Raw genomic sequence first — 11105 nt, 5'->3', positions numbered from 1 at the left:
GGGGGGGGGGGGGGGGCGGGGCAAGGTCAATTTAAGTTTTACAAGGAAATGGCGGTTCAACCAGGGTGGGGCTGCTCTGGCTGAATAGGCCCTTACACCTTCTTAAGCATCACAGATCCTTTACAAAAACTGAACATGTTGTAGGCCACCAAAACAACAAAACAAAACAAAACAAAAAAAAAAACAAAAAACCCTCTATAAATCTAAAAGGAAGTTAGTTAATGGGTCATATTCTCTAGTAATAATGCAATGAAACTAGATATTATTAAGAAAAGTTTGTGTTTAAAAATGCTTGGAAAATAAACAAAAATATCATAAATAACTTTAGGCCAAGCAGAAATTAAATTTGTCATAGCAGCTATATAGAATACAATGTAAGTGAGGGTACCTCATATTTTATTAGTGGAATGCAGCCAACTCTCCACCTAGATGAGAATTTATAAATCTAAATGCACATATTTTATGCAAGAAACACTAGGTGTGAAAGAACACAACATGCAGCTCAAGTATTCACAACAAAATAAAACAAACATTAAGGAATAAAGCAGGATAAAGGAATTAATAAATAAGAAATACAAACAGAAGGGAATGAGAAAGCCAAAAGGTAGCAGAATGGAAACATAAATATAAAAAATGTTTAAAAAAATAAAATAGTCAAACCTGGCAATGTCAGTTGAAAGAGAGGAAATGAACGTGGAAGAAATCACAGATATGAAACATTAGTAATAAAAGAGGATTAGCTTAATTTTAGAAAATAGTTTTAAAGATTAATTAATTAATTAATTAGAGAGAGAAAGGGGGGGAGAGAGAGAGAGAACGTGAGCAGGGGGGAGGAACAGAGGGAAGGGAGAAGCAGACTTCCTGCTATGCAGGGAGCTCAATGAGGGGCTAGATCCTGGAACCCTGAGATCATGACCTAAACCTAAGGCAGACTCTTGGCATACTGAACCACCCAAGTGCCCCTAGAACGTATTACTATTTTTTAAAATTTTTAAATTTTTTTTATAAACATATAATGTATTATTAGCCCCAGGGGTACAGGCCAGTGAATCACCAGGTTTACACACTTCACAGCACTACAGTATTATTTTTAATGTTAAATCACTATGAACCAAAAATTGGAAGCATTAAGTGTCATAAAATATGAAAATACATTATCAAAATTAACTTAAGACATGATAATCACATAAAGACAAATAACAACTGTAAATTTTAAAAACAAAAAGCAAACTATCTCCAAAAAATGGTGCAAGGGAAATATGATTCAGATGAATTTATGGGAAGAATATGTCAGGATTATTCTTATGCTATTTAGACTGTTTCAGAATGTAGAAAATAGTTTATGAAGTGGACAAAAAATTGACCCCCAAATCTTCAATACACCATGTTGCAACTGTTTAGGATATAGATTTGAAGATACTCAAGGAAACACTACCAATTTGGGCCTAGTATTATGTTAAAGATGCAGTATAAAATGACAAATGGACTGGGTCCAAAAAATTCAAGGGCTTATATTGCAATGTTTACATTGTATTGCTTATATTATATTGTTTATATAATATTATATTGCTTATATTAATGTCATATGCATATATAATCAGTTATTTTAAAAAATGCTTTGGAATTTGCCCAAAACACATTTGGTAAAATTAAGTGTTCACTTCCTATAAACATTTTGACTAGACACTACTTTTTTTATACATTAAAGAAAATCTATATCAAAAATATTTTAATAGTGAAACAACATGAAGAGAAATAGATGCACAAATACTGGCAAAGAAGAAACAAAATAATTATTATGTATTGATGAATGATTATTTCCCTAGTGAATGGAATAGAATCAAGAGAAAAACTGTTACCAACAGATTGGAATGTTTTTAGAATTGTTAGAATAATTTAGTGGTAAGTTGCATTCCTGTCTTAATTTGTGACTTCATTATAAAAGCTCCACACTCAGTATTTAAACCTGTCTAATTATCTACCTTTCCAGGATAATCTCATCCCTTTACTTTCTTAGATTCTATTTGATTCTACCTCATTTACTTTTTTTTCCTATTAATTTTAATTCTCCATCTTTATTAGAAAGCGGTTATAACATCAACCTTCTTGCCTGATCTTTTACTTTTGCACCTGATCTTAATTATAACTTGGCCCTTCCTAAGGGTTCCACTTTGTTAAGTGGCAGGTGCTACAAAAGACCCCCAAAAAACATCTTAAGCTATGGATTCAGAGTCCAGCTCTCTCCGAAATGCTTCTTTTGCCCCCTGTACGTTCATCTCCATAGAGAAAGAAGACAAAACAAAACAAAACAACAGAACAAAACCAAAACCTCCGACTTCAAACAAGTGCCATCTGGCTAAATCATTCTATACTTCTCTTCCTTGCTATCATCCCCAAACATCTGGGTTAATCCTCTTATTTGACTACAGATTTTGGCCTTTGTTCACACTGCCTTTCCATCTGAAATCCTACAGTGATCCAGGGTGACTTCTCCGCTGTGTGAATGTGTCAAACACGGGCCAAAAGCCACCACAGGCCAGCTATTTGGATTTTGTCCTCATCAGAGAAAGCCTTATCTCTGAAATAATTAACTTAGTGACTTTCCTGCTCTCCCTCTCAGCTCCCATTCTTCTCCACTCCTGATCTCTTCTCCTACCTAATTAGAATACCCAAGGATGTGACTGGCAACATACTCAAATCACCCTGGGGGCTTTAAGAAGGTGTGGATGGCATTGTTTGACACTCTCTGGGCTTCCTATTACCAAAGCAGCCTAAGTACTGTGCAGGTAGGTTCAGAATCACCGCTCAGGGAGTACTTAGGTGTCTGCTTCCATTTCTCTCTTCGCTGCATTTCCCATCCAGCTTGGATTCCAAGTGTCATCTCTTGATATTGCTCTTTTGTCAAAGCTTCAACTCTCTTCTTCTGGATCCCTTTTGTTGTTTCTACCTGGCAATGTTTAACCCTCACTGAAAAATAATGCTCTGAACTTCTAAATACTGCTAAGAGGGAAAATGCACCATCTTGCGCACTGCTATGGTCACTGATAGTAGTCATCAATATATATAGCCACTCTGTAGTCTTACTGTGTCTAAAATTAGCTCATTTTTTTCCTTTTCTCTGTGATGCTATGTCAAACCATCTCCATTTTTTTCCCCCCAAATCTCTAACCCCATCGCCTCACCCATCTTTCATAGATATCCTTAAATGACAGCTCGACAGTAAGAACAGATCCTTTCCAGGGAAACTCCGTGAACTACCACAACCTGAATAAAATGCTTCCATCAAAGAGTGCCTTTTTCTTCCTACTATAGTTAGTATGTGTCCTTCCTCCTATCCAAGGCTCACCTCTCAACTTCTTTGCCGAATCCCCCTGGTTCCTTCTCAAAAGCTTTTCTTTGTTAGTTATCCTTAGATGATTAGTCTACTGAAGCATTTGCAGCTTGGATTTGACTGACTCCTCACTAATTGCCTAAAAAACCATGAGCATTTGACCTAACCTCTTCATATTCATTTTTAACTGTAAAACAGGGGAATAGAAATATTCCTATTGCATAGAGTGGGTGAGAATTGAAAAAGTTAATCTTTATAAAGACTTTAGAAGAGTAAGACAGTAACAGTGGTTGAAAAATGAACTATCTCCTCCTTCCTATATACTTAATTTTTATGACTATATTCACTTCTTCTATTCAGCATCTACACATACTCCTTAGAAAAAGATATCATCTCCATGCTATCCTTCACTAACCAATGCATTTTTTTTCTTCCCATTCACAGCCAAACATATCAGAAAAGTCTGAATTCTGTCCCCACATCTGTTTCTCCTTTTCACTCTACAACCTTCTGAAATCTGGATTCAACTTCCCCCACTCTGCTGAACCTGCTCTTGTCAATGTCAGAGATGATGGCCTTGTAGTTAAATCCAATAAATAATTTCCAAGCCTTATCTACCTGAACACTTGGCAGAGTTTGACACTATTGACTGCTCCTTCTTTCTTGAAACGCCCTCTTCTTATGACTTATCTCTTACCGCACTCTCCTTTTTTGCCTTATACTTCTCTGACCGTTTCATTTTCACCTCTTTTGTGAGCTTCTCTTTCTCCTTGGTCTACCCTTTAATTATTGGCAATCTTCAGAATTCTTCCCTAAGCCCTTTCACATTCTTATTTAAAAAAAAAAAAAAAATCCCCTGGCTAATATTTTCTGCTTCCAGGGCATCAGTTTCCGTCTATAACATGATGGATCCCAGTCTATCAGTCTCTAGCTCAGATGAGGAAGTGTAGGACAGTGTTTAAGACCATGAATTCTAGAGGTAAATGTATGTTCAAGGTTTATATTCTTACTCTGCCAGTTACTATGTATGCGATGAGAAATGATTTAACTTGTCTAAGCTTCAGATCAGTTCTTTATAAAATAATGTTAAGCATAATTTGCTTCATACTCTATATAAGAAAACATGTATACATTGCTTAGGAGAATTAGTGATGTCTAAAAATATTTAATGTATTCTATGTATTGCTGATTACCTCTACCTTCAGATTTTTTTTTTTTTTAGTACCTTTAGATCTTTCTATTAGCCTGTATGACAACTGGCTATTTGAAATAACCATTTGATTGTCCATGAAGTCCTCAGAAGCCAACTCTGAATATATTTTCCCAACCCCTTTTCATTGTGCATTTCCTAACTTATTGTGTGGCATAGTGACCAATAAGAACTTCATTCCTAACGTTATCTTCTTATTTGTATCATTTTAATATCTGTGCATTTGTAGTTATGTCACCCGTTCCATTTCTAATATTGTTTATTTTTTCTCCTCTTTTTTTCTTTGACCAGTCCTCATAGATATTTGTCTATTTGTTAGTGTCTTCAAAGAACCACCTTTTATGTATTTTAAAAATAATTTTATAATTGTTTTGCATTTATTGATTCTGCTCTTAAGTTTATTATGGCCTTTCTTTTTTTTAATGTCAGGGTTTCTGTCCTATCTTCTTTAGTTGCACACTAACTCATTAATATTCAGCTTTTTTTTTTTAATATAAGAACTTAGTAAATTTCCTGCTAAATAAAAGTTTTAATATGCAGTATGTTTGCTATCATTAGGTTATAAAAATTTAGAATAATACATAAGTTATTTATGGGTGTGTGTGTGTGTGTGGCTACTGTTTTCAATTAATGACCTTGTATTGACCATAGTTTGGGATTTGTTAAAATTTACCTTATGATCCAGTGTATAATCTTTATAAATCTTTAGATGTTTAAAAAGAGTTCACATTCCCTTATTCTCAGGTGCAGGACTCCATAGAAATCTATTATCTCCAGATTGATAATTTTGTTGAAGTTTTTTCTATTTTGTTTATTACCTTTTCTAGATTAATCTGTCAAGAGGAAAGTATGTTAAATTTGTCACAAGGATGAAAGATTTAGTAACTTTTCTTAGTAGCTTTATTTTGAAATAGTTTTTTTTTTTTGGAGTATGTAAATATATACTTATTAGAGAATCCTGATATATATAGTCTCTTATCATTATGTGATAACAATTTACATCCCTAAAAGTATTTCCTATCTTAAGATATATTTTTTCCCTATTAAGATAGTTATGTCAGCTTTCTTTTGGTTAGTATTTGTTTTGTATATATTTTTCATCATTTTACTTTATACTTTTTTGTGTCTTTAATTTTTAACCATTTCTCTATAAACAGCATATAGCTTCACTTTAAAATCCAATGTGCTAAACTGTTTCTTGATAAGTATAATACATATATTTATTTCTGTGATTATATTATACCTGTTTCTACTATTTAACTTTTTACTTTTTATTTGTTTTTCTTTTACCATCCATCTTACTATTTTAAAATTTGAGTTCATACATTTTCCTCATTCCATATTTTTTAATAAACCCTTGGAAATTTAGTTTTAGAAAGTTCAAAATTAAATAGTACCTAATCCTCCTTCATAACAATATAACAACCATAGGACCTATTAAATTGATCATTCTTCCTTGCATAATATGGACATGCTCTGTTCTAGTTTGACTTCCCATCTTCCTTCAATACATTTTTTAGAATTTTCTTTAATTTAGTTTCTTTGTGTTGACTTCTTAGTTTTATTCATCTTCACATGGCTTTTGTATAGTCTTCTCCAAAGGTGGCTTTTGCTGTTTATACCATTCTAAGTTAGCAGTTATTTCCCTCGGCACTTGGAAGATATCTTCCAAATACCTTCTGACTGCCAATGATGTTCTAATTATTCATTTGTTGGTCATCTGTTCTCTCTCTTTGGCTGCTTTTTAGTTATTTAAATTATTTTTATTTCACAGTTATACAAGAATTATATTCTACCTTTTAAGTTGAAGATATTCTAATGTAAGACTCACTAGAATAAGGAATAAAAGATGAGTCACCACAGTGGACTGTGTTCAGAGGAAAAGTCTAGGGTTTGTGTCCCTGCTATGTTATTTCTTAGCTGTGTGATGTTGGACAAGTTACAAAACCTCCTTAAGTCCCAGAATTCCCCTCATTCAAGTAAGGATAACAATATCAACCTCAGAGGGTTGTCAAGAAGACCGAATGAGACCACATGTAGAAACAATGAGCTCAGTGCCTATTTCAGAGAAGTACCCAAGAGATTATGCTAAGTCAAGAAAAGTACACTTTATTTTATTTTTTGTTGTTTTTTAAAGATTTTATTTATTTATTTGACAGACAGAGATCATAAGTAGGAAGAGAGGCGGGCAGAGAGAGAGAGAGAGAGGATGCATGCTCCCTGCTGAGCAGAGAGCCCAATGCGGGGCTCCATCCCAGGACCCTGGGATCATGACCTGAGCCGAAGGCAAAGGCTTAACCCACTGAGCCACCCAGGCACCCCAAGAAAAAGTACACTTTAGATTTAGATTACCAGTCATGGACTGTGAGCTGCTAGAGTTGTCAAAGTCCAGGGAAACAGTCTGATAAAGTTATATAAACTAATCACCAAAATAGCTAATACCGATGGACACTTACCATGTTTCTTAAATTGCTCTTAAAGGTTTTTCTTTGTTTTTATTCTTCAGCAGTTTTACTGAAATTTGCTTCAGTTCTAACTTTTTCTATGTTTATCTTGTTGGAGGATCAGGATGTTTCTGGAATTTGTGGATCTATATTTTCATCAATCCTGAAAAATCTATAATCTCTCTAAATACTGCCTCTCTTCTATTCTCACCAGCTGGGACTGATTTACATGCATGCTAAAACTACTTACATTATCCTTTATATCATTCATACTTTGGATTTTTTTTTTCTTTTTTTGGTCTCTCTGGTTCCCATTGACTATTTTGGGATATATATTCTAGTTCACTAATTTTCTCTTCAGCTGTTATCATTCTGTTTAATTTAGTCAGTTGAAGTTTTTACTTCAAGCACGATATATTTCGTTTTAGAAGTTATATAGTTAAAAATGTATCTATCCATTTCTAATAAAGTTTTTATTGAGAACATTTAAGATTGAAATGTCTATCTTATTATCCTTCAAGTACATGAATTTCTACATTCAGTGTCTGAAATTTCTGTCAACTGCAGGGATTTTTGGTTTAATTTCTTGTTTTTATCTTTCTGCTGATGCTCAGACATGGAGAGCATTTCAACCCTTTCTGAGGATCTAGGCTCAGTACTAGAGACTCAAGTCCCCCTTCCCAATCTCTTAAAATTTCTTGATGGCATTGCTGCTATTGCTGATTTCTTAGGGGACCAAAATTATTGATATTCCAGTAGATCTGGTCTCCCTCTGTCTTTTTAGCCTTAGCTCTGTCCTCAGTCACAGTTTATATATGTTCTTTGTTTCTTGTATCTTCCTTTCTTCCATGATTCCTGTGTTTTTGTCTTTCTTAAAGACAGAAGACATGGAGAAATGTCTTTAATAAAGAAAGAAGGCATGGGGAACTTAAGAACTGTCTCTACCTCCTGAAAAACTGGAAATACCTCAAATATATTCATTGCGGGCTTTGGTTGTTTTACAGCAATCATTTTGACTCTTTCCTCCTTAATCCCTAGATCCAATCAACTACATATTTATATCAATTTATCTTCCAAACAAATGAACAAAGAAACAAAGAACAAAGAACACTTTGATCTTATCTCTCATTAGCATTCCACCCTAACTCTCACATTCTACATGACAGTCAATATAAATTCTTTGTCTTGTTTTCTTGTATTATGCACTCTCTAGCTTTTTGACCTCTGAGTAAGCTATTTCTTTTTTCTGATACCTCCTTCCTTCCAGACCCTTACTCCCATCTCAGTTTCTGATTGATGACTAACCACTCCTGAATAGACTCTACTCAACATCCATGGCCAAACTTAGTCTTTTATTATAGCACTTGCTACACTTTAGAATAATTTATTTTTACTTGCTTGCATTCCCGACTAGACTATACACCCCATGAAAACAAGTACTATCTACCTTGTTTGTTCTTGTGTACCAGATACTTAGTCAAGTGCCTTGCCTTTGGATGCTTGGTAAATAATTATTGAATGAATGAAATAAAGTCAGGATAGTTTTACAAATAGTAAGAGAGGAGCTCTGAAAAGGAATAGAAATGAAATATCCAGTTACAATCACACAGTCTCTAATTCTTACTTTTTTCTTTACAAAATATAAACTTCAATAGAGATTGCTTAAATAAATGCCTTGTATATAATAAATAAAATATTGAGTGGTTACAATTAGTAATATCCTTGCATTTCTCTAAATAAAGCTTACAGTGAAAATGAAATGATGAAAACCCTTGGTTATTTGATCTATTGAAATATTTTTTCCTTATCATTTACATATAGCATAGTCATCATTACTTTATCTTGGGTCTGTTTTCACACAAATTATTCTAATTGGTATTTGAATCCTATGATTTTCACTTAGCCAGAGTCCAGCTTAGCCACAGTTTCCCACATTCTATACCACCCACTGTCTCTATCCATTTTGTGCTGTCAGAGGCATATCAAGCAGCCTCTGAGTGTAATCACATCAAAATCGATTTTCATGGCTGAGAGAAAAATAATGGAAATTTCTCTAATGTAGTAAATGTATGTGTTCCTTTTGGTTAACCAAAATAGACTATATATCAGACCTGTCAAAATTAAGTTTTCTTGATTCAGTGCTCTTGCACCGACTTGTATACAAATTATAAAGGCATGCTGTGGAGCACCATGATGCAATCTTCCTGCTTCCCTGGTCTGCTTCTGCATATATCTCAAAAGAATAATCTCACCAATTTATCAAGCTACAACCCACCTACAGTCTGAATCTCCAAGCAACCTGCTCGACGTTAGGATAGTACCTTAAACCTATCCTTCTTAGATCAATTAATTCTATTAGGAGACCTTCCGAAACAGTAGCAATGGTGACATTTGGCGCGGGGGGATGGGTGGGGTGGGAAACGTGTGTGGGGACTAAGAACCAAATTCAAATACCACCTTTCAGGACTTTTTCATCTTTTTTTTCCTTTTTTTTTTTTTTTTTTTCAAATTTTTCTTTTCTGTAATTTGGCTCCAGGAATTTAGGATTTTATTAGTATTTGGTTCTTTGAAGCCATTCAAGGTGATCAACCATGTTAAAATGATAATATTCCAATAAGATGGTCGTTCTATGTATACTTTTTATATCATATTCTCAGAGCCAATATATCTTGAAAACAATTAGAAAATTTCCCTTTTTACTTTCTTGGTAGGTATAGCCACAGCTGTGTGATAATTTTGACAGTGAATTTTAATCTGAATGATCCAGGTTGATAGTCTACCTTCTTTTTTTTTTTTTTTAATTTTATTTTTGATAAACATATATTTTTATCCCCAGGGGTACAGGTCTGTGAATTACCAGGTTTACACACTTCACAGCACTCACCATAGCACATACCCTCCCCAATGTCCATAATCCCACCCCCCCAACCCCCCTCCCCCCATTAACCCTCAGTTTGTTTTGTGAGATTAAGAGTCACTTATGGTTTGTCTCCCTCCCAATCCCATCTTGTTTCATTTACTCTTCTCCTACCCCCTTAACCCACCATGTTGCATCTCCTCTCCCTCATATCAGGGAGATCATATGATAATTGTCTTTCTCCGATTGACTTATTTCCCTAAGCATGATACCCTCTAGTTCCATCCACATCGTCGCAAATGGCAAGATTTCATTTCTTTTGATGGCTGCATAGTATTCCATTGTGTATATATACCACATCTTCTTTAGCCATTCGTCTGTTGATGGACATCTAGGTTCTTTCCATAGTTTGGCTATTGTAGACATTGCTGCTATAAACATTCGGGTGCACGTGCCCCTTCAGATCACTACGTTTGTATCTTTAGGGTAAATACCCAGCAGTGCAATTGCTGGGTCATAGGGTAGTTCTATTTTCAACATTTTGAGGAACCTCCATGCTGTTTTCCAGAGTGGTTGCACCAGCTTGCATTCCCACCAACAGTGTAGGAGGGTTCCCCTTTCTCCGCATCCTCGCCAGCATCTGTCATTTCCTGACTTGTTAATTTTAGCCATTCTGACTGGTGTGAGGTGTTATCTCATTGTGGTTTTGATTTGTATTTCCCTGATGCCGAGTGATGTGGAGCACTTTTTCATGTGTCTGTTGGCCATCTGGATGTCTTCTTTGCAGAAATGTCTGTTCATGTCCTCTGCCCATTTCTTGATTGGATTATTTGTTCTTTGGGTGTTGAGTTTGCTAAGTTCTTTATAGATTTTGGACACTAGCCCTTTATCTGATATGTCATTTGCAAATATCTTCCCCATTCTGTCAGTTGTCTTTTGGTTTTGTTAACTGTTTCCTTTATATGGAACCAGAAAAGACCTCGAATAGCCAAAGCAATATTGAAAAAGAAAGCCAAAGTTGGTGGCATCACAATTCCGGACTTCAAGCTCTATTACAAAGCTGTCATCATCAAGACAGCATGGTACTGGCACAAAAACAGACACATAGATCAATGGAACAGAATAGAGAGCCCAGAAATAGACCCTCAACTCTATGGTCAACTAATCTTTGACAAAGCAGGAAAGAATATCCAATGGAAAAAAGACAGCCTCTTCAACAAATGGTGTTGGGAAAATTGGACAGCCACATGCAGAAAAATGAAA

This window comes from Enhydra lutris, unplaced genomic scaffold (assembly GCF_002288905.1).
Source record: "Enhydra lutris kenyoni isolate GAN:26980312 unplaced genomic scaffold, ASM228890v2 scaffoldscaffold21, whole genome shotgun sequence".
NCBI classification, from domain to species: domain Eukaryota; kingdom Metazoa; phylum Chordata; class Mammalia; order Carnivora; family Mustelidae; genus Enhydra; species Enhydra lutris.
Note: the sequence above shows the minus strand (reverse complement) of the source record.